The sequence below is a fragment of the Lepus europaeus genome, chromosome 12 (genome assembly GCF_033115175.1).
Source record: "Lepus europaeus isolate LE1 chromosome 12, mLepTim1.pri, whole genome shotgun sequence".
Lineage (NCBI taxonomy): Eukaryota > Metazoa > Chordata > Mammalia > Lagomorpha > Leporidae > Lepus > Lepus europaeus.
In genome coordinates, this window is record NC_084838.1 from 102,565,338 (window position 1) to 102,588,066 (window position 22,729).

Here is a 22,729-nt window from a genome sequence, read left to right on the forward strand (position 1 = left end):
ATTAGGGAATGCAAAGTAAAAGCACAAGAGATACCACTACACACCTATCAGAATGGCTAAAAGAGAGAAAAGTGAAGATTAAATGCTAGTGAGCATGTGGAGAAACTGAATCACTCAATACATTGCTAGTGGCAACAGAGTAGGGCACAGTCATTCTGGAACATTGATAGTTTCTTTAGAAATGAACTAACTGAACTAAACCAAACATGCAACCAGTCCCTGCACTCCTGGGCACCGGTCCCAGAAGAATGCAACTGTATGGTTCCATAAGGGACACAAATATTTGCAGCACCTTTATCCATAAGAGCCCCAAACTGGAAGTAATACAGATGTCCTTCAATAGATGAGTGGTTAAACAGAGCATGATAACTATATGTGCTTAACACTGCTCAGCAGTCCATAGAGATCCATGGAGGTGCACACAGCCACCTGAAAAGATTTCCAGAGAATTGTGCCGAGAGAATTGTTTTCTTTTTAATTTTAAAACAGAAATTCTGTTAAAATTAAAAACTGACATGCATTCAATAACATTCTTGAAATGACAAATTCAGAGGAGTGGAGAACAGATTTGTTGCTTCCAGGGGTCAGGGACCCAGGGGAGAGAGACAGTGGATGTGACTAGTCAGAGACAAAAGAAGATCTTCAAGGAGTTGCAAGTCTCTGTATGTTGTCAGGAGCAATGCCAATGTCTTAGTTGTGATTGTGGTCCTGTAGTTTTACAAGATACTGTCCCTTGGGGAAACGGGGTAGGAGTACATGGGATCTCTCTGTATTATTTCTCACCACTGCATGGGCATCTACACTTATTTCAAAGCGTGAGTTTAATTAAAACAACATAAGAGATGTGCCTCGTTCCACTGGATACGTTTTAATATGGACAAAGGACTTTACTTGCTTGTAAGGGACAGTTTGCCACTAAACACCACCATTCATTATTTACAATTATGGGTTTGGTCCCACCTGCATCATAAGTGGCCTCCCCCCAGGGCCTGGCTCATGCATTATTTACCCATAAATCTCCCACAGTGCCTACCAAGCACCCTGCTATGTAATAAGTACTCAATAAATGTTTGTTGACTTAATGTTTTTATCAGCAATGCATTGAGTATGCGTATTGTACACTGCTACAACATTGCTTGCTGCAGATGGAGAAGACATTAAAGAGATGTGTCATCGAGTGACTTAATGCTATTCTTAAAAAAAGCAATTAGATCTTTTTTTTTTTTTTGAAACCAGTGTTCTGTTTATTCAGTGTTTTCTTCCTTTGTTTTTGTCTGATGACATAAGTAATAGACACTCATTGCTGTAAAACTGGCAGCCTACAAAGGCGTGGAACGTTGGCTCTACCTATTTTAGTGACTAGATGGGTCACTTCTACTCTGATGAGGTAGGTGTGCATGCAACGTGTTTGACCCCAGTTTTCTTGTTTATGAGCTTTACGTTGCTCAGACACGTGTTGAAAATCTACCAAAGGCGTAAACATGGCTTCCAATACTCTCCGGCAAATGAAATGGACTCCTTTGTCTTCAGGGTCCAGAGAGAGCCTGCGTGCCTTGGCTGGTAGCGGATAATTAGAAAAATTTTGATTTTCCCTGCTCTAACATCTTAAAAGGACATTTGGTCTCTTTTCCATGATAAACACAGCTGAAAATTTCCCTAGGAGTCAAGGTTTCTAGGGGCATCTCGAGGGGACGTCTCCTGGTTTGGCAGAAGAAGCAATAAAAATTCAAGAACCAGCCATGAGGTATCCACTGACCTTCCTCTATTAAGATGGGAATTCAGAAACTATAAGCTTGGATAAGGCATTTGAATACACTCAAGTGCATTTTTGTAATAGAACAAAGCCAAAAGCAACATAGGGCAAGGGTGTAGGGTTGATAACCACCTTATAGTTACAGAAAATATATTACATCCATAAATAAATATATTCCATGTTCTCAGAAAAAAATACAAAAAGCAAAATAGGGATTTTTATCTAAATCGATCGACAGATAACATCTCAAGGGACAACCAGGCAAAATCCATTATGTTATCAACAGAAATGCTCTGTTTTCATTGCCTGGAATTTGTTGTGATTTATTTTTATCCACCAACCTGAGTGGAATCAAGCAAAGCTTTGGGGCTTTTTGTTTTCCAGATGGGTATACTCTATGTGCTATATTTTTATTTCAAATTTTGAAAGACAAGTCAAAGAGTGTGTTTCTGTGTGTGTTGTTGCTTTTGATAATAATGAGGACCCAAAGAATGCAGACTTCCACCAACACTCCAAGTGGGATTTCAAATGTAACCTGTTTTTTTTTTTAATTTATTTTCTGAAAAATGTCCTGTTGCTATGGAAATGTCTATGAACTTATCCGGTGAAGACACTATAGTTGGCTTCCCCGTACTTCCTTGCCTTTCTTGTAGACTGATCTCATTGCAAAGCGTGTTGGAAGCTATCCCGCCAGCTCTGATCGGAGTCATGGTGTCGAGCCCACCTTTATCACTACTTAATATTAATGGTGATGACACCCAATACCTCTGAGGAGAGAGCCAAGAGATTGAAGGAACATTCTCATGTTTCAACCCAACAAATATTGATTCCAAATTTGCTCCATAAATGCCAAAAATATCCTCAAGCCCACTGCACTTTATACAAATGCTTTGAATTTCCATAAAAATATACTGGATTTTTTTTTGAGTCACATAATTGGTTCAAGTTCTCTTAAAAATTTTTAATCTACTTTTACAAAAAGAAAAAGGCAAAGAATCACTCAGGGTAGGGATTGTGTCGGGGGGAGGTTACACGAGGGCTCTTCTAAAAGTGTGTGGGAATTAGAAGCAGAAGTTTATTTTGATGCATCCCCCAAATCCTACAATTCATGAATAGTTTTCCCATAATATGTATTTTTCCATGAGCTTTTTGAAGTACCCTCTTAGACACAGATTTGAAAAAAAAGAAAAAAAGTTGGGGCCGGTGCTGTGCCGGCATCCCATATGGGCACTGGTTCGAGTCCCTGCTGCTCCACTTCCCATTCAGCTCTCTACTATGGCCTGGGAAAGCAGTAGAAGATGGCCCAAGTCCTTGGGCCCCTGCACCTACGTGGGAGACCTGGAAGAAGCTCCTGGCTCCTGGCTTCAGTCTGGCCCAGATCTGACTGATATGGCCAACTGGGGAGTGAACCAGCAGACGGAAGACCTCTCTCTCTTTCTCTCTCTGCCTTTCAAATAAATGAATAAATAAATCTTTTTTTTTTTTAAGTTGTGCCCAAATAAACTCTACTTCCATTTTGCACAAACTTTTTGAAGTACACTTGTCCATCAATCAACACAACTCAAACAAAGGAGCCAAGAGAAATATTGAAAGCCACGCGGCTCACCTGTGGGCACAGCAGGCAGCTGCTTAGGCAGCCCTTCCTCTGCAAGCTTCTCACCAGTGAGCCTTCTACACCCTCCAGGCTCCGTCTGGCTTGTCTGGGACTTGCTACTACCTGCTACTACCCACCAACAGGCTGGAAAATGCACTACATCTAGCAGGAGTCTCAAGGAACAGGTGGGCAGACGTGAGAAGGACCTTCCCCTGGAAGAACCAAATCGAGTCTTTTCTGTGTCTCTCCACCCGCCAGCTCCATTGAAACCACCCCCCCCCCCCAAGGCCCTCGCAGGCTCCACTTCCCAAACCCACCGTCCCTCGGAGCCGCCACCTTCTTCTACTTCTCTGCGGCGTCAGACACTGCCAGCTGCTCCCCAGAGTTGCCCTTGGCTTTGCACTTGACTCACACCGCTTCTGGAGTTCCAACATCTTTTTCCTCCCATCCTGCTGACCTTGAATTCCAGGCATGCCCAAGCCTGACTTTCTAAGATAGGTGGTCTCTTTTTTCCCTCTTCACACTAGAGCTACACATTTCCTTAGCTGCCACCTCCCTCTCTCACGGTTCTCCGTCAGGCACCATCTCTCCCCACTTCCCATTTTCAGCTGCCTTTCGGACATTTCTCCTTGGGTGTCTCTTCCATCCTCAAGAACAAAGCATTGGGGGCCAGTGCTGTGCTGCAGTGGGTTAAAGCCCTGGCCTGAAGCACCGGCATCCCATATGGGCACCAGTTCGAGACCCGGCTACTCCACTTCCGATCCAGCTCTCTGCTATGGCCTGGGAAAGCAGTAGAAGATGGCCCAAGTCCTTGGGCCCCTGCACCCACATGGGAGACCTGGAAGAAGCTCCTGGTTCCTGGCTTCAGATCAGCCCAGCTCAGGCCGCTGCAGCATCTGGGGAGTGAACCAGCAGATGGAAGACCTCTCTCTCTGCCTCTACCTCTCTCTGTAACTCTGTCTTGCAAATAAGTAACAATAAATCTTTTTTTAAAAAAAAGAACAAAGCCTTGGAAACTGAGTCCCTGTTTGGCTGCCCCAGCCTGGTTCCCCATGCCTCTTCTCTCTGAGTCTCTCTCTCTCTCGCTCTCTCTCTCTCACACACACACACACACACACACACCCAGGTTGAAACAAAAGCAAGTTGGCTTCTCCGCCACCTCCCATCCACATCCAGTCAGCGGCGACCCTGGGTGATTCTCCCTCTATTGCTTCTCCATGTCTGTGCTTTCACTGCCTTCATCCTAGCAAATCCCCGTCCTTAATCTGTATTATACAACACTCCACTACCTGGCCTTCCCAGATTAGTTATCCTAGGGCAACACAAGCACTGTCGTTCCCTGCTTGCGATTGCAATCGCATTCAGAAGTACTTTCCACACTCTGATCTCGTAGAAATCAACCAGTGTGAATCTAAATGTTCATAAAGCATGTGTCCTTCCAGGGGAGGTGCAGGGCAAGCGTGCGTGCGGTGGTTAGGACACGCACCCCGTGTGGGAGTGCCTGGTTTCAAGCCCTGGCTCAGCTCCCAGTCCAAGAGTCACGTGACTCTTGGGAGGCAGCTGGCTGATGGCTCAGATCGCTGTGTCCCTGCCATGCAGGTGGGAGACCTGGCTTGCAGGCATTTGCGGAAGTGAACCAGCACATAGATCTCTCTCTCTCTCTCTCTCTCCCCCCTCCCTTTCTCCCTCTCTCTCCCTCTCTCTGTTTCTGTCTTTCTTTCTCTGTTGCTCTCTGCCTTTCAAATAAATAAAAATAACTTTTTAAAATAAATCAGGTGATACTTTTTAATTAACCTTAACTCATCTTTATTTTAATTTCTCAAAAAAAAAAAAAAATGACAGCTTGTGACTCACTAATGGGCTTTAAAAAGCCCTGGTTCAGGAGACAATTTGGTAGAAACGTATTTTCCCCTCTCATCCTCTGTGACTAGCCTACCTTCTGTCCTCCAGACAGAACAGACTTTCTTTACTCTTTACTGAGGCCTGGCACTTTTATTTCACATTAAAAACAAATTATTTATTGGGGCCGGCGCCATGGCTCACTAAGTTAATCCTCTGCCTTTGGTGCTGCTATCCCATATGGGCACCGGTTCTAGTCCCGGTTGCTCCTCTTCCAGTCCAGCTCTCTGCTGTGGCCCGGGAAGGCAGTGGAGGATGGTTCAGGTGCTTGGGCCCCTGCACCCGCATGGGAGACCAGGAGGAGGCAACTGGCTCCTGGCTTTGGATCAGCGCAGCTCCGTTCATCACGGCCATTTCGGGGGTGAACCAACGGAAGGAAGACCTTTCTGTCTGTCTCTCTCTCTCTCTCTCTCTCTCTCTCTCTCACTGTCTTTAATTCTATCTGTCAAATAAAAAACTTATTTATTTATTTTAAAGGCAGAGTTACAGAGAGGCAGAGGTAGAGAGTGAGAGAGAGAGGTCTTCCATCCAATGGTTCACTCCCCAGATGGCTGCAACACCTGGAGATGCGCTGATCCAAAGCCAGGAGCCAGGAGCTTCTTCCAGGTCTCCCACATGAGTTCAGGGGCCCAAGCACTTGAGCCATCTTCTACTGCTTTCCCAGGCCATAGAAGAGAGATGGATGGAAAGTGGAGCAGCTGGGACTCAATCCGGCACCCATATGGGATGCCGGCACCACAGGCGGCGGCTTTACCCACTGCACCATGGCGCTGGCCCCTGGCACTTTTAAAGCCCTGCCTCTGTGCTCACATCCTTTCCTTGCACATCCCCAGTTTCTGTCACTCTCAAACTCTCATACACACATGTGCACACAAGGACACATGCACACCTAAGCATATGCATACACATGTGCTTGCAAACACACTTCTCCAAAATTCCATGCTGGGGCAGGCTTAGAGGATAACAGTGTCACCTGTTAATATCTGCATGATCTTTTTTGAAAAAAAATTATTTATTTGAAAGGCAGGGTGATGGAGGTGGGGAGATGGGAGGAGAGAGAGAGGAATCTTTTATCCACTGTTCATTTCCCAACCTGCCACAACAGCCAGGTCTGGACCAACCAAAGTCAGGAGCCAGGAATTCCGTCCAGATCTCCCATGTGAGCAGCAGGGGCCCGAGCACGAGGGTTATCTTCTGCTGCCTTCTCGGGCACATTAGCCGGGAGCTGGATCAGAAGCAGAGCAGCTGGGGTCTCCAACCTGCAGCCCTGTGGGATGTTAGCATAATAAGCCATTGCTTAACCCACTGTGCCGCAATTCTGGCCCTTCCACCCGCCTTCAGAGGGGCCTTCTGACACTACATCCTTCTCAGTTCCTCATCAGTATTCCACCTTCTGGCTTAAAGATAACTCTACCCTTGTGGGACCAGTGCTGTGGCGTAGTGGGTAAAGCCTGCGGTGCCAGCATCCCATGTGGGCGCCGGTTCAAGTCCCAGCTGCTCCACTTCCAATCCAGCTCTCTGCTATGGCCTGGGAAAGCAGTGGAAGACAATCCAAGTCCTTGGGCCGCTGCATCCACATGGGAGACCAGGAAGAAGCTCCTGGCTCCTGGGTTCAGGTCAGCACAGCTCTGGTCGTTGTGGCCATTTGGGGAGTGAACCAGCGGATGGAAGACCTCTCTCTCTCTCTCTCTCTCTCTCTCTCTTTCTCTTTCTCTTTCTCTCTCTCTCTGCCTCTCCTTCTCTCTCTGTGTATAACTCTGCCTTTCAAAGAAATAAATGAATCTTTAAAAAAAAAATCCTTCCCTGTGGATGCACCATCCCCATCTCCCTGTGTTTTCCTCTCTCAGCAAATGCTGCTGCCCTACCCTCTGTTTCCTGAAGGAAAAAAATAAATAAATCTTCAGTTCTCTTTGAGATTGACAAACCTAAGTAAGTCTAGGAAAGCATCAATGTAAAAGGAAGAAAAGCATGAGATTTATACACAAAATGGGAAGAGTTCCTATTTTCTTTAAATATGCGGATTCTTAACAGCATTACTTCCTGCTTTTTTCACTACAATGCCCCAGCCTGGGTTCTGAGCAAAACTGACATAATGTGAATCTTACTTCTATGGCCTGTGTTAGAGCCAACCACCCTTTGTGTCAGGTAGTGCCTGCAGAGTTAACATAAGCTTCAGAAAACCTGACTCTAGGGGTCAGCAGTGTGGTGCAGAGGCTGTCACCTGCGATGCTGGAATCCAATAGGAGCACCCATTTGAGGTTCCCGTTCTGCTTCCCATCTAGCTGCCTGTGACTTTGCCTGGGAGAGCAGCTGACGATGGCCCAAGTGCTTGGGCTCCTGCCACCCACAGGGGAGACCCAGATGGAGGTCCTGGCCCAGCCCTGGCTGTTGTGGCCATCTGGGCAGTGAATAAGAAGATGGAATAAAAGCCGCTCTCTGTCTCCGCCACCCATGCCCTACCCTGCCTCCCTGTCACTCTGCCTTTTAGATAAATAAATAAAGTAGATCTTGAAAAAAAAGTTTTAGTCCGCAAACTCATGTCTTAGGAAGCAACTGTATGTCCAGATAATACCTTATTATCAGAAGTAAATTTTTTATCTCTGGCATCAGAGGAGAATAGCTTGAAAGAAAACATTTGTAAAGAATTCAGATGCCCTTGGTGCTGGTGCTGTGGCGTAATGGGTAAAGCCGCCTCCTGCAGTGCCGGCATCCCATAAGGGTGTCAGTTCAAGTCCCGGCTGTTCCACTTCCCATCCAGCTCTCTGCTGTGGCCTGGGAAAGCAGTGGAAGATGGCCCAAGTCTTTGGGCCCCTGTACCCATGTGAGAGACCCGGAAGAAGCTCCTGGCTCCTGGCTTCAGATCGCTGCAGCTCCAGCAGTTGCAGCCAACTGGGGAGTGAACCAGCAGATGGAAGACCACTCTCTCTCTCTCTGCCTCTCCTTCTCTGTCTGTGTAACTCTGACTTTCAAATAAATAAATCTTTTTAAAAAAGGAATTTATATGCCCTTGTTAGCAATCAGCTTCCACTCTGTCAACTACATTTTAAAATCTAGAATTTGATGGCGGGTAGACAAATTATTATTTATCCACAGCAGAGAGAAGCCAGGCTTGCGAAAAAAAAAAAAAATGGCCATCATGCTGAAAACTTACCTTATTAAAACTCAAAGGTATTTATAAAGATTAAAAATTAAAGTTGGCTGGAGTTACACAGCTAGGCAAAGTTCTCTGCAAATTCATTAATAATTAAACCTGCCACAGCTCTGTAGTGATTCCTAGAGGAATGCATTAAAGACACGGTATGTCCTCTGCCCAAGGTTAGGCAAGAAGCCAAATCACTGATGAGGATTAGAATTCAATAATTCTCGATTCAGAACACCATGTCCCTAGCATACAGGGTAGGACCAAAATAATCTATAAGAACTTCTGATTAACAAGAGAAGTGAAAGAAGAAGCTATTTAGAAGTTTGGGCATTTCCATATTTAAACTGTTTTGCAGTGTCGATTTTTTTTTTTTCTCTCTCTATCTCCCATTTCTTCCCTTGGGCATTGTGGGTCCTATTCATTTAGCTTCGCTGATTTTGGAAACTTGAAACAGCTGCTCAGTCACAGTCGAGGCATCTGCTTAGTGAAATAGTCCGGGCAGAACTTCTAATGGGTGAATAAAGAAAAAAAATGGGAGAGAGGCAGCCTGGCCGATAAGGAGCTGCCGGGAAAGCTGATAAATGCCGTCGGGCTCTTTCTCCTCCTTCCTTCGGCCAGCCCCAGCACCAACTCAAAGGTTCCTTCTGGGAAGTAGGGCCCTGCCTGGGTGGGGGCAGGGAGGCCTTGGCACCAGGCTGGGCAGAGTTTGGCCCCCTCCCAGGCAGCTTCGAACAGACATAAAGCCCGGTGGGGGCCTGGCCACACAGCGGGGGCGCTGGGAAGACAGGCACCATGGTGGAGCTGGCACCCTTGTCTGTGCCGTGGGAGCGCAGGCTGAAAAAAAAAAAAAATGGCATGGCTTTCCCCAGAGCCAATCGAAGCCCACTCACTGCTCCCAGTCTAGGTGAATGTCCATAGTAGAATCCGAGGGAGGAAGGAGAGACAGAGAGAGACAGAGAAGGAGGAGGAGGAGGAAGGGGATGGGGAGGAGGAGGACGTGGGGGGACAGGAGGAAGGAAAGAGAGGAAAAGGGAGTGGAAAGAAAAGAAGAGAGAGAGGAAGAACATGCTCCCTCTCTCTGGTGTCCTTTCTCATCCAAAAATCTGATGCCTTGAGATGAAATATTTTGTCGAATTTAAGAGAGATCTAATAAGCATTTTTGTTCTGAGATGCTGAGAACATAAGGTTGGGAGAGATGGAACCTGAAGAAATTGAGAAGTGATTCACTGTGGGGTCTGGATGTGGCCTGCAATGCCGGCTGCTCGCCCAGCTCTCTGCTATGGGAAGCAGCAGGGATGGTCCAAGTCCTTGGGCCTCTGCACCCACGTGGGAAACCTAGAAGAAGCTCCTGGCTCCTGGCTTTGGATCGGCCCCATTCTGACCATTGCAGCCAACTGCAGAGTGAACCAGTGGATGGGAGACCTCCCTCCCTTCACCCCACTCCGTCTCAACTTCAAGGTGTCATATGGATAGATTTTTCAGCTGGGCAACATGGGAAAAATCAAAAAATCCAAAAATTACATGCGTGGTGACTGTAATGAGGAAGACAGGAGTGGAGAGAGTAGCAAACAGCCGTCGCCGTCGGTCTTTGAAACCATTTGGGTGGCTTGAAAATTATCGTGGCGTGTAGCCTCACGGACGCTCTGGCAGGCTTTGTGGTGCTCGACTGACAGAAGCAATCACCAAGGCTCAGTTTGAGGACCTTGGCTAAAATCACAGGTCACTGAAGCAGGGTTGAGCTGTGAACCAGGGACTAGACAGAAAGACCACGGGCTGCGGCTGCTCTCATGCAGAAAGCCTGAGAGACCAGCCAGGAGGGGCCAGGAGCCCCAACAAGGTCCCCAAAGGCAGGGCAGATTCTTAGCCAGTGACCTTCTGTCATCGCGCCTGCCCACTACTATTCCTCAGGATTAATTTGTCTGCTTGCCTTTCCTTTATGGAAAGAAGAATCAACGATGTATTTATGTGTAAAACCTGCACACTCATCATCTACAACAACTTGTATTTGTCCCCAAAGCACCAAAAGCAGAGAACAAAGAGGCATCACGAATCCACCCCTCACATGAAAGCCTTTCACCTCCCCTCTCTTCCTCCTGAACCACTGTGACATCATTACAGATCCACATATCACCATAGTTCCCATGTCCCTAAAGTTGGCACAGGGACCCCGGAGTCACTCACAGGGCCACACTGGGGCTCAGCGGGGTAACTTGCCACGTGCAAGTCCACCAGCACTCGAGTCCTGAGCCCCTTTTGCTCTGCTTCTGATCCAGCTCCCTGATAATTGGGGGGGGGGGGGGGGGTCTCATCTTTGAAATTTCTGGAGAAAAGTCCTCACTGGATATACAATCTGTCAGACACGTTTTCTTCTAGAAAATGCCATTTTACTTAAATGTCTCCCTTGGCAATTTTATTTATAGGTCAGAAGGTGAGCTGACCATATGCAGTTCATCAGCTTGCCTGGCTGCTCCCCTCCTGCCACCTGCCACCAGCTCACACAGTTTTCCATCAGTACCCTGCTGCCTGAGGCATACAACAACAACAAAAAAGTTTCTATACTCAAAATTGGCCGTTGGTTTTAGCCGTTGAAAACTTTTTCACTAAAAACCTGGAGAACAGCATTTTAAGTGAATCAATACAATGAGACCTTTGTATTTTAATTTTATCCAGGCTGTCCCTGTCATCTCAGAAGAGTGAAAAAAATGTATATTCAATGAAGATTGTATATCCAATGAAGACTTTTCTCCAGAAATTTCAAAGATGGGACCCCCCCACCAAGAGATAAATAAGATACTATAACTTTATAGAGTTACTATAACTCTATAATAATTTTAAAAATGGAAACAATGCTCTAAGTTCTATAAAATGAAAATATATCATTTTTTTCTATTCAGTGATTGGAGAAGGTAGTGGTAATTGGTATTAATGATCCAACCATTAGAGAAGCTAGTGAATTTTATGTGCACTGAGAAGTACAAATATTTTAAAATAACACCATTGAGCCTTTTCAAAGCACACTTGAGCAACAAAGCGTTTGGTTTGCGTTGCAATTGTCTTGGCTGCCGTGACCCGTGTCGGATACAGACCCTGCACAAAGGTGAAGGGAAGCCACACAGGGCAGCCCTTCCACGCAACCATCACAGCTGTAGAGCTTCTCAGGGCTTTTGGGATTTAAGCAGGAACCCTTCAAGAGTTTCCTTTCCTCACTATCCTCACCCCATGAACCCTCATGGGAACACGAAACCCTTCACACACCCTGAAACCCAGGAAGGCAGGAGAGAGGGGAGGTGCAAAGCCAGGGTCACTTGGCAGAAACTGGTGGCTAGTTTTCTAATCCCATCTCTGGTACTCACTACTGTGAGACAGAGAGAGAGAAAACAATATCTCTCGTCTACTGGTTCAATCTCCTAATGCCCACAACATCCGGGACTTTGTCAGGCTGAAGCCAGGAGCCCATAGCTCCATCTGGGTCTCCCACATGGGTGGCAGGGACCCATGCACTTGAACCAGCATCTGCCGCCTCCCAGATGTGCATTAAGGGGAAGCTGGATTAGACACAGAGAAGGAATAGTTTTTTCACGGTCTAAATGAAGAGGTAGAATGTGGTGACCCGTAAGGTCCCAAGCAAAACTGATATAATAAAGGTGCTCGTAGCTCCAGGGAAGCGAGCACTTCCATTCCTGGCCCTATCAAGGCTCGTCTCATTTCCAAGCAGAGCAACCATGCCCGTGTTTGCTGTGCTACAGGAGAAAGGTAGAGCTATGAGATGCTCTGAGTGCGTGAGATGCCCACAAAGCGAGCAGTTCAGACCACATGGCCTCCTTCTGAACCACAAGGACGCCTTGCTGATTCAAGTCTCTCCTCGGATTTTTTAAAAATGATCTAACGTACAGGCAGGTCAGGAGTCTCCTTTTCAAAGGGATTAAGAATTTCCAGAATTTCACCCCCTAGGGAAGGAGATCACCAGTTTGTTGTTTTTTTTTTTTTTTTAATTTCTAAGGGGGCCACTCTACCATGCTGCTCAGTTTGTTTCTAGACACCCTTACTCTTCACTTCTATCTCTCCTCTCTTTTCCTTTTTCTTCATTTTTCTCCCTCTCTCTTTCCCTCCCTTCCTTTCTCTTTTCTTCCCACTGTTACCCCAAAAATGAGCTCTAGGAGTTAAAAATGCCATCCCAATGTAAAAGACATACAAGTACTTCCAAAGAGTTTGTGGAAGGCCAGCATGGTGGCTCAGAGAATTAGGCTACTGCTGTAACACCAACCTCTCCTATGGAAGTGTTGCCTTGAGTCTCAGCTGCAATAGAGTGTGTGGAAAACAGAATTAAAATATAAGTGTATTTGGGTACAACAATTGCTTGAAATCATTTGGTAATCATTTTTTCATAATATGTATTTTCCAGGAGTGTTTGGAAGGCTCATTGGAGAGTGGACTGACATCTTATTTTCAAAGCTTGACGTTAAATCTGTGACTTGAATGAACGGTGGATGCTTTTTTTTTTTGCTTTCAAAGATACACTAGTAGAGATGAGAATACCAGATTGAGGGAGGGGCAAGTCTGGTGGGAGCATGCCTGACTTTCCAGAGAGAGAGAAAAATGTAAGAAACTAATAACTGGTGACATAACAGAATGGTTCAAAGTGCTGTTGAAACTCAAGGTGCACATTTCAACTCCTCGTTCACATGCCTGGGGTTGTCTAGGCATGCTCCGTGATGTTTTAGGCATAGTTTATCCACATTTAACCTTGAAATGCACATTCAACTCTTGATAGGGAGCTTTGTCATCATTTTATTATTTTAATTATTTGAGGGGAAGAGACAAGAGGCAGAGAGAACTCATCTACTGGTTCAATCCCTAAATGTCTGTGATGGCGAGGGCTGGACTAGGGACGGCGCTGAGAGTGGCAAGGACCTAAGGACGTGAGTCATCATCGGTACAAGGAGCTTCCCAGGGTGCTCATGGCAGAAGCTGGAATCAGGAGCTGGGCTGGGGCTGGGTTTCTTTTTTTTTTTTTTTTTTTTTTGGTAAGATTTTTATTTATTTGAGAGGTAGAGTTACAGACAGTGCAAGGGAGAGACAGAGAGAAAGGTCTTTCTTCCGCTGGTTTACTCCCCAGATGGCCGCAATGGCCGGAGCTTGCTGATCTGAAGCCAGGAGCTAGGAGCTTCTTCTGGGTCTCCCATATGCGTTCAGGGGCCCAAGCACTTGGGCCATCTTGTACTGCTTTCCCAGGCCACAGCACAGAGCTGGATTGGAAGCGGTGGAGGATTAACCTACAGCGCCACAGAGCCGGCCCCAGGCACTGGGTTTCAAACCCAGGCACTCCGCTATGGGACATGGGCATCTTAACTGCTCAATGATGGCCATGAGGTTTGCTTCAGAATTAGAGAAGAGAAAGGAAACCAAAATCCTCTGGCGCATTGGATGCAAAGCCATACTCCTGCTTATCTTCAAATAAAAGCATCTTTAGCATTTTTCAATACAAGGAAGTAGAGCATTCATGCTGGATTCTCCAGAAGGAGCTATTAATGCATCAGGTCTGAAAATCACCACCCAGATCTCGCTGATCAAATCACTCCAGACCAAGGAACAATGGTGTTACACCAGGCTGTGGCATCACTGAAGACAGGCGTCTCGGTAGAGCAAGGCTTTGTTCGGAAATAAACTGAAAACACTCTCCCCTCCACAACTTATAAGCCACTACACCATCCTCCAAGTCTGAGTCCATTCACAGAACAAGGTCGTTTGCCCCAACGAAAAATCCTGAACTGAGCCCATGGGAGGCAGACACAGTATCACAGCATCACCCGGGAATCCCACGACCTCCAGCTAAACAGAGGTGTTCTTCCGAACAAGGACTGTCTTTCTGGTCCCTAGGAATGCCAGCTCTGCCAGAGAAATGGCAGAAGGGGTCTCCCGAGCCACTGTCACGTGGTGGTAGCGGAATCTTCTCAGCCGCAGTTATTCCTCTCCGGGCAACAGAACTTGTAGCATTTTCTGTCTTAGAATAAAGGTTTTCAGAGTCTACTGCTGATATCCTAGAAGAAATGAACAGCAGCAGACAGGACCCGCCACTTTGTCTTACCCTATAGGCTATTCTGCATGCAGGTCTCCTGCAAGCCAAGGGAGCACGATGCACAAGACAGTGGATATGGCCTTCTGCCCATCCCAGAGCTGAGCCGAGTTGCCATGGCTACCAAGGCACACATGGTCTTACAGAGCCCTTGGCCTCTCGCTCGCAGGCCTTTTCAGTGGGCATTTTTTTCATCGTCTTCAGAATCGTGTGTAGCAGGTGCAGGATGTAATTCAGCACTTCCCAGGCAACAGTGAGTGACAACCGACACATGACCAGGGCATCCCTGAAGAAGTGGTTTATGAGGACACGTAGGGAGGGCTTGCTTCCATGCCCCACACATCTGAGTCCTAAGACATCCATTACAGGCCTCATTCTCAGTCTCGTGCCACTTTTGTCCATGGCCAGCACTCAAGGGAATTTTGTGCCACAACAGGCAAATGACTATAGAGATTGGTGTAGCAGGCCCTGGAACCAGGGTAGAGTCATGGAATAAACAATTCACAGCTAAACCTGTAGTGGGGCTCCTGGGGAGAGTAGACCATGACAGTTAAGAACTTGGGCTGTCAGGGGTCGGTAGGGAAGCATTGTGTCACAGTGACATCCCATACGAATGCTACTTTGAGCCCAGGCTGTTTCACTTCTGATCTAGTTCCCTGTTATTGTACCTGGGAAAGCAGCAGAGGATGGTCCGAGTACACGGGGCCCCTGCCACCCACACGGGAGATCTGGAAGGAGTTCCAGGCTCCTGGCTTCAGACCAGTGCAGCCCCAGCCATTTAGGCCATTTAGGGAGTGAGCAAGCAGATGGAAGATCTCTCTCTCTTTCTCTTGCTCTGTCTCTCACTATTTCTCTGTCACTCTTTTTAAAAAGATTTATTTATTTATTTGAAAGTCAGAGTTTATACAGAGAGAGGAGAGACAGAGAGAGAGAGAAAGGTCTTCCATCTGCTAGTTCACTACCAAAATGTCTGTAATGGCTGGAGCTGAGCCAATCTGAAGCCAGGAGCCAGGAGCTTCTTCCAGGTCTCCCACATGGATGCAGGGGCCCAAGGACTTAGACCATCTTCTACTATTTTCTCAGGCCATAGCAGAGAGCTGGATCAGAAGTGGAGCAGCTGGGACTCGAACCAGCACCCATATGGGATGCCAGTGCCGCAGGTGGCAGCTTTGCCCACTACACCACGGTGCTGGCCCCAAAAATAAATCTTAAAGAAGAACTTGAGCTCAGAAGGAGGCCTACAGGGTTGCAAGCCAGACTTTCCGTTCACCAGCTGACTAGACACAGAAGTCGTAGCACTGCACTGGGCCATGGTTGCTTTGTGTTGAACTGAGATAAAGCCATTCACACAGGAACATCTTTCTTCAAGTTGTGACTTTGATTCAGGGAAGGGTCAGATGGGAAGTTCTAGACGGGTAAGTGGTCCCTCTCCCAGAATGCTGCCCGCTGCTGCTCCTAACCCTCGGCTACTGCCAGCTTTAATCCCTCTTCTTAAAACGTCTGGTAGGAAATCATGCATGAATAAGTACGATCACAAGTCACAGAGGGAAACACAGCATTCTGTTAGCATTTCTATACGTGTTGAGTAACCAGACCCTTCCGATGCATTCTTACTCTACTAGTCTAATTCCAGAAAGATATAAAATAGTGAGAGGCGCCAGAATACTGCCAGACTTTAGAGGTACCTCACGAATTCCTACCATCATGGAACTGATTTTTTCCTTCCAATTCCATGGGCTCCCTAAGTCATTAGAACAGAGGCACATCCTTGGGGAGGAAGAACGGAGCTTTCAATGCCCCTTCACCCACATGCTCCTTGGAGCACCTGCTCTAGGCTACACAGCGTTGTAAGGCCCTGGGGACCAGCCATGGACAAAAGAGGCCCAGGTCCCAACCTCATGGAGCTTCCATTCTTGCACACAGAGTGTGCAGCCAATACTTGCTCACTAAAGGAACGGATGCCTTTCCACCCTTATGCTAAAGTCACTGGCCTGTGTTGAAAGTAGCTCGTGTTTCTTCAAACAGTGTGGTATGTGTATAGCCCTGTTTAGAGAAAACCAACACCACCACCAACAACCAACTTTGGTTCACATCCCAAAGAACCCATCTGAACAGAAAACCAAACAGGCAACAACTCACCAGAAGGGGAGGAGGGCTTATTCGAATGGGGTGCCTAACCTCCTAGGAAAGTGTTACATAGAAATGAGCCCAGGGGCCGGCCTCCTGGCGTAGTGGGTTAGGCCAGCAACAAGATGCTCGTTCAAGTCCCTGCTGCTCCACTTTCCATCCAGCTCTCTGCTATGGCCTGGGAAAGCAGCAGAGGATGGTCCAAGTGCTTGGGCCCCTGCACCCACATGAGAGACCCGGAAGAAGTTCCTGGCTGCTGGCTTTGGCCTGGCTCAGCCCCAGTCATTGCAACCACTTGGGGAATGAAGATGGATTTTTCTCTCTCTCTCTCTCTCACCTTTCAAATAAATAAATATATAACATAATAAAAAAATAAATGAGCATAGGCTTTTGCAATGGAACACCCCATCACCCCCTTTCCAAATCCCACGTTGGGGCTCCTTTTGCTCGTTCTTCGTTGTTAGGTACTCACCGCCCCTAATTCCTGGCACCCAGCCAACCATCTCCTGGCTTGACAGACTTACGGCAGAGCCGGGAGGAAGCCTGGGAAAGGGTGCAGGCCCTGCCCAAGCCGGAAGAGCTCCGAGTTCCCTCCCCTGCAACACTCTTATCGATTTGCCCACACTCCCCAAAGATTCGAGACATTTCATCATCGTGACCATAATTGAATGCCATCAGGGGTTCAGGAGGACCTCCCTCTTTAACGTTTAAAGAGACAAGAAGCAGCAGTTTAAAAGCCATCAATCCTTACCCCAAAGCCAAGGGAGCCCGCAGCCCAGCCCTGCCTTGCTGGCTTTTCTTCTCCTACGGCAGCTGAGGTGCCTGGCCACCAGCTCTAGAGACACATAGAGAAAATTCCCCTGAGTCTCACCTAGGATCTGACTGCCAGGCTGCCAGGGAAGAGGGTTGTTGCTTGGGGAGAGCCATTCCAAGGAAAAGCAATTTAAAAATCCTGTGCTCCAAGACCATTGCTGTGCACATGACAGGTAGTGGATTAAAAGTGCCGGCAACCTTCCCCAACCACCCATTTCTGGAATCTCATCCAGGCAGCAGACCCAGATCCAAGAAAACGGAACTCCCCATGTCCAAGTAACTGCTTAGAAATTAGGGCTGGGAAGTTGCGAAGTATGTCTTTAATTAAACAGATATTTTAAAAAAGACTGCAAAATAGAAGAAGACAAAATCCAAGGAGGCTTTTGCCTCGTATTTTCCTTATTGTCAATATTCTGCTCTTGGGGCTGGCGCTGTGGCATTGTGGGTAAAGCTATCACCTGCAGTGCTGGCATCTTATATGGGCGCCAGTTCAAGATCTGGCTGCTCCACTTCCGATCTAGCTCTGTGCTATGGCCTGGGAAAGCAGTAGAAGATGGCCCAAGTGCTTGGATCCCTGCACCCACTTGGGAGACCCAGAAGAAGCTCCTGGCTCCTGACTGCAGCTCCAGTCATTGTGGCCAACTGGGGAGTGAACAATTTTGTGGAAGACTTCTCTCCCTCTCTCTGCCTGGGCATCTCTGTAACTCTGCCTTTCAAATAAATAAATCTTAAAAAAAAAATACTCCCAGACTTATGACTTCCTTCTCTTTGCCTTGAATATGGTCGATTGTGTAGGATCTTGTCTCAGCTTCCTCTATTATCTAAGGGCTAGATTTTTTTTCCTCCGTTATTGCTTGGATAAACTTGAACCACAGACGTGTTTATTTCCCTGTGAGTGTATTCCAGCCCAGCCACATCACATGTCTTATCTTCTCTGAAGCCTGTCCAATCTCTCCCTGTCTATTAAGCTTTGTCTGGAGCTAAGTACAGGCAAAAGGCTTATGAATTGTGACCCGGGTCCTGTATGGTTTTTGAAGTCATCGTAGATGATATTAGGGATGATTGATAGTGATCTGTTGTTTTGAGATGCATGTGGCCATGTATTAGCTTGATGGCTGTCATCACTCATGTTCAGTTGTATTTGTTTAGGGAGGCTTCACAGTAAGGGTTTTTATAGTTGAACGACTGGTTGGATGATGACTTTACATGACCCCGGCATTTCCAGGCTGTAAAGCTCAAACAAGCCTCTCGCTCTTGAGCAGGCTTGAACATCATGAAGTTGATATCAGAAACTTGGAGGGGGGGGATGTAGGGGTATCTTGTCCAGATAGGCTCAGTAGAATCCGACAGGTCCACGAAATGAGACAGAACAGAAAGTTGTTGGGATAGTTAGACTGCACTAAGCAAAAAAAAAAAAAAAAAAAAATTGCTCAGTATTGCCTTAGCTCAGCAGCCAGTGTCCCACTAACATACGAACCCCATACAATAAGCTGTTCGTGGAGATAAGTGTGATTGCTGCCCATCTGGTTGTACCTCCTTGGCCCCATTAAACGAAGCATGTGAGCTGCAATGAGAACCGGCTCACAGCTGCCATGCATTCAAGGTGCAGAAGCAGCAGCTCTCGTACATTAACATCCGCGTGTGGAACATGGGAGCGTGGGGTCTGACAGCACATGCAATGGCCGGGCACCTGCTGGATTTTCATTTCTCTGAATGCCACCGAGTGGCCCAGAATCAGACTCAGTGCACAACCCAGGCCTCTGGGTTTAGCCACATAAGACTATCTCCTGGCAGCACATTGAGAAGCTTTGGGGGTGCATTCCACGGTGTGGTCCTTTCTTGGTTCCCTCTACTTTTGTTACATCTATCTTGGAAAGTACGACGTCCTGTTTCCCGTTGGCCAGACCTCTGCGAGCTTGGCAGACGCCTCCTAAAGACATCTCCAGCTCCTTTAAGCTCTGTGTCCCCTACGTGTCTGCCTGCGTTGAAGCAAACCATTTCCTCCTTTGTCTCACAGAACAATCAGAATAAAATCAATAGTACAGAACAATAGTCCGATTCACGGACACGAAGACAGACTGCTAATAAACACCCAGCGTCTGGGACGCGTGCTGTCTGTGTGCCGGGGCCTTGCCAGCCCTGCTGCGCGCTGACCTGCACGTCCACAGCCGGCTGTCAATGAGAAGCTGCCTGCCACAGGCCTGTGGGGACCAGAGACACAGGGCCGGCAGTGTCCACAGTGGGTGCTGAGCAGGCAGGGCTGACTCTTGGAGCAACAACGCTTGCTCTTGCGAGGCCGCAAGGGAAGCAAGCATGAAGAAATGTGCTACTGCATATTTTAAAAGGGTTTTAAAATGGGATTCAAGAAACCGGGTTCTCCTAGAGAGCTCAGTCTGCGTGACTGCATTTATAGGAAACTCTAGGGCACACAAAAATGAATCCACGGTATAAAAACATCAGAGTGACATCCATTGTTTTCAGCTGGTCTTGAAATGTTTCTACAGCCGGATGGGCGGCCGAGCAGACAAGAGGATCTTTTTTTTTTTTTTCCAAGATTTTTTGTGTTTATTTGTTTGAGAGGTAGAGTTACAGAGAGAGAGAGATCTTCCATCCGCTGGTTCACTCCCTAAATGGCTGCAACGGCTGGAGCTGGGTCAATCCGAAGCCAGGAGCCAGGAGCTTCTTCCCGGTCTCCCACATGGGTACAGGGGCCCAAGGACTTGGGCCATCTTCCACTGCTTTCTCAGGCCACAGCAGAGAGCTCCATTGGAAGTGGAGCAACCGGGACTTGAACTACTGCCCATACGGGATGCAGGCACTGCAGACAGAGGCTTAGCTTACTACCCCATGGCGCTGACCCCAACAAGGGGATCTTGACGGTAGAATCCAGGTGGGTCTTACAGGAGTCCATGGAACAATTCTTTCGACATTTCTGTATGTTCGAAATTTCTTGTTAATAAAATGCAGAGAGCAGGGGAAAGGGATTCAGTTCTACTTTTTAGAAGTCGGGATTCAGAACTGCTGATGTTAGCTGTGGGGATGCCAGGTGGAATCTGTCACACTGAAAGTTTAGGCTGCTAGAGACAGAGCTAACTCAAGGCACGCACCTCCCTTCTGTGCACAGCCTCCTCCGGGGCCTGTTTCCCTGGGAGCTGCAGAAGTGTAAGCCGCAGCAGAGAGCTCAGATAACTTAAAGCAAGAAAAATGCCCTTTGGATCGTTTGCAGGCTCTGACCTGCAGGAAGGGCAGATGCATTTAGATGTATGATTTGTTTTCCCACTGCTGTTCCATTTCAAAGAATCCTTGTTACCGCTTATAGTGAAAAACGCCTCCACCATCAGGGAGATGAATCAGACTGAGTTACTCAAACAATGCCCAGCCCATATCCATCTTGCTATCAGACCGGCCTAAGTTCACCTCGCTTACGGTGACACTGGTGAGTAAAGAGTTCGCTTTAAGCAGAATATATTGGCTGGCCCAAACAAATTAAGTTACATCTCTGGAGGTCTTAATAAAAACAGATCCTTTCTATATTTCTGTAGGTTCTAATTTATAATCCTGGATTCTGTGGTCTAAAGGATGTGAAGACAGACATGCACATCCATCAGAAGCCCTTGTATTGGGCTTTGGGATTCAGTCATGGAAATATACTAAGTGAGATAAATATGGGGACTAACCACGGAAGCCATATCGGAATCCCCTCCCAGGTCAGCCCTACTGGTTCCCAAGACTCAACCTGACAGCTGGGAAAGGGGAAGCCTGTAATCCCCTCCCCCCCAAAGCATGCTTGTGCCAGAGTTGCACAGTTAGGTAGAACCGTGGAATGAATAGTGCTGTAACTTCCATAAGAGTTCATTTCATTTTGGTATTTGAGGGACTTTATGAGGGGTTCTTTAAAAAGTCCACACACAAGGCCGGTGCCACAGCTCACTAGGCTAATCCTCTGCCTGCGGCACCGGCACCCCGGGTTCTAGTCCCGGTTGGGGCGCCGGTTCTGTCCTGGTTGCTCCTCTTCCAGTCCAGCTCTCTGCTGTGGCCCGGGAAGGCAGTGGAGGATGGCCCAAGTGCTTGGGCCCTGCACCCGCATGGGAGACCAGGAGGAACCACCTGGCTCCTGGCTTAGGATCAGCGTGGCAGGCCAGCTGTAGCGGCCATTTGGGAGGTGAACCAACAGAAGGAAGACCTTTCTCTCTGTCTCTCTCTCTCTCATTGTCTAACTCTGCCTGTCAAAAAAATAAAATAAAATAAAATAAAACAGTTCACACACACACACAAACACTTTCTATGAAAACTCATGCAAGTATTTAAAATGTTTTTACTCCAAAATAATTGTATCTTTTAAAAACTATTTATTTTTTTATTTGACAGGCAGAGTTACACAGAGAGACAGAAGGGGGGAGAGAGAGATAGACTGATTTTCCACCTTCTCCTTCTCCATCTGTTAGCTCACTCCCCAAATGGCTGCAATGGCAAGGGCTGGGCCAGGTTGAAACTAGGAGCCTGAAACCCCATTGGGATCTCTCACGTGGGTGGCAGAGACCCAAGCAAAGCCCTTGGGCCATCTTCCACTGCTTTCCCAAGCACATTAGCAGAGATCTGGATTGGAAATGGAGCAACCAGGACTCTAAGCAGAGTTATATGGGATGTTGGCATTGCAGTAACCCACTTTGTCACGTCAGCCCCCAAAACTGTTTTAAAACATTAAGACTATTCTATTTTCCATGAACTTTTTGAAGTATCTTTGCATTGTTATTCTAAATTATAACAATGGGGCAGGTATTTGGTGTAGCAATTAAGATACCACTTGGATTGCCTGCATCTCATATAGGCTGAGTGCCTAGGGTCAAGTGCAAACTCCACTTCCAATTTCAGCTTCCTGCTAGAGCGAACCCTGGGAGGCGGAAGGTGAAGCCTCAAGTTCCCGTGCCCTTGACACCCATGAGGGAGACCCTGTAGCTTGGCTTGGTCTGTCCTTGGCTGTTGCAGGCATTTAAGAGTCAATCAGTGGATGGAAGTTGTCTGTCCTCCTCCCTTTTAAATAAAATGAAAATAGCTAATTTTCAAATGCAACTTATGTACACATTGGAAAGTAGAATATAACAGCTCTATTCTGGAATGGAGTGCAAAATACTCATGTTTTCATGGACTACTACTTTGGTGGCCTCCAATAAGCCACACGCCTCCATTTTCATGTCTGTGTGTAATCTCACTTTGGAACCAGGCAGACCCATGACCTGCTTTAACCAACAAAACACAGTGAATCTGAGACTGTGCCTGTTCTAGAATCTAAGATTTAGCAAGGCTGGGCAATGTTCACTTTTGTGCTTT

General features: G+C 47.1%; 1 protein-coding gene across 3 annotated transcripts in view; it reads right to left on the reverse strand.

The window, feature by feature from the left end:
- Nucleotides 1–22,729, reverse strand: part of NTRK2 (neurotrophic receptor tyrosine kinase 2) — a 374,642-nt gene that overhangs the window by 108,471 nt on the left and 243,442 nt on the right. The gene's annotated exons all lie outside the window — the stretch shown is intronic.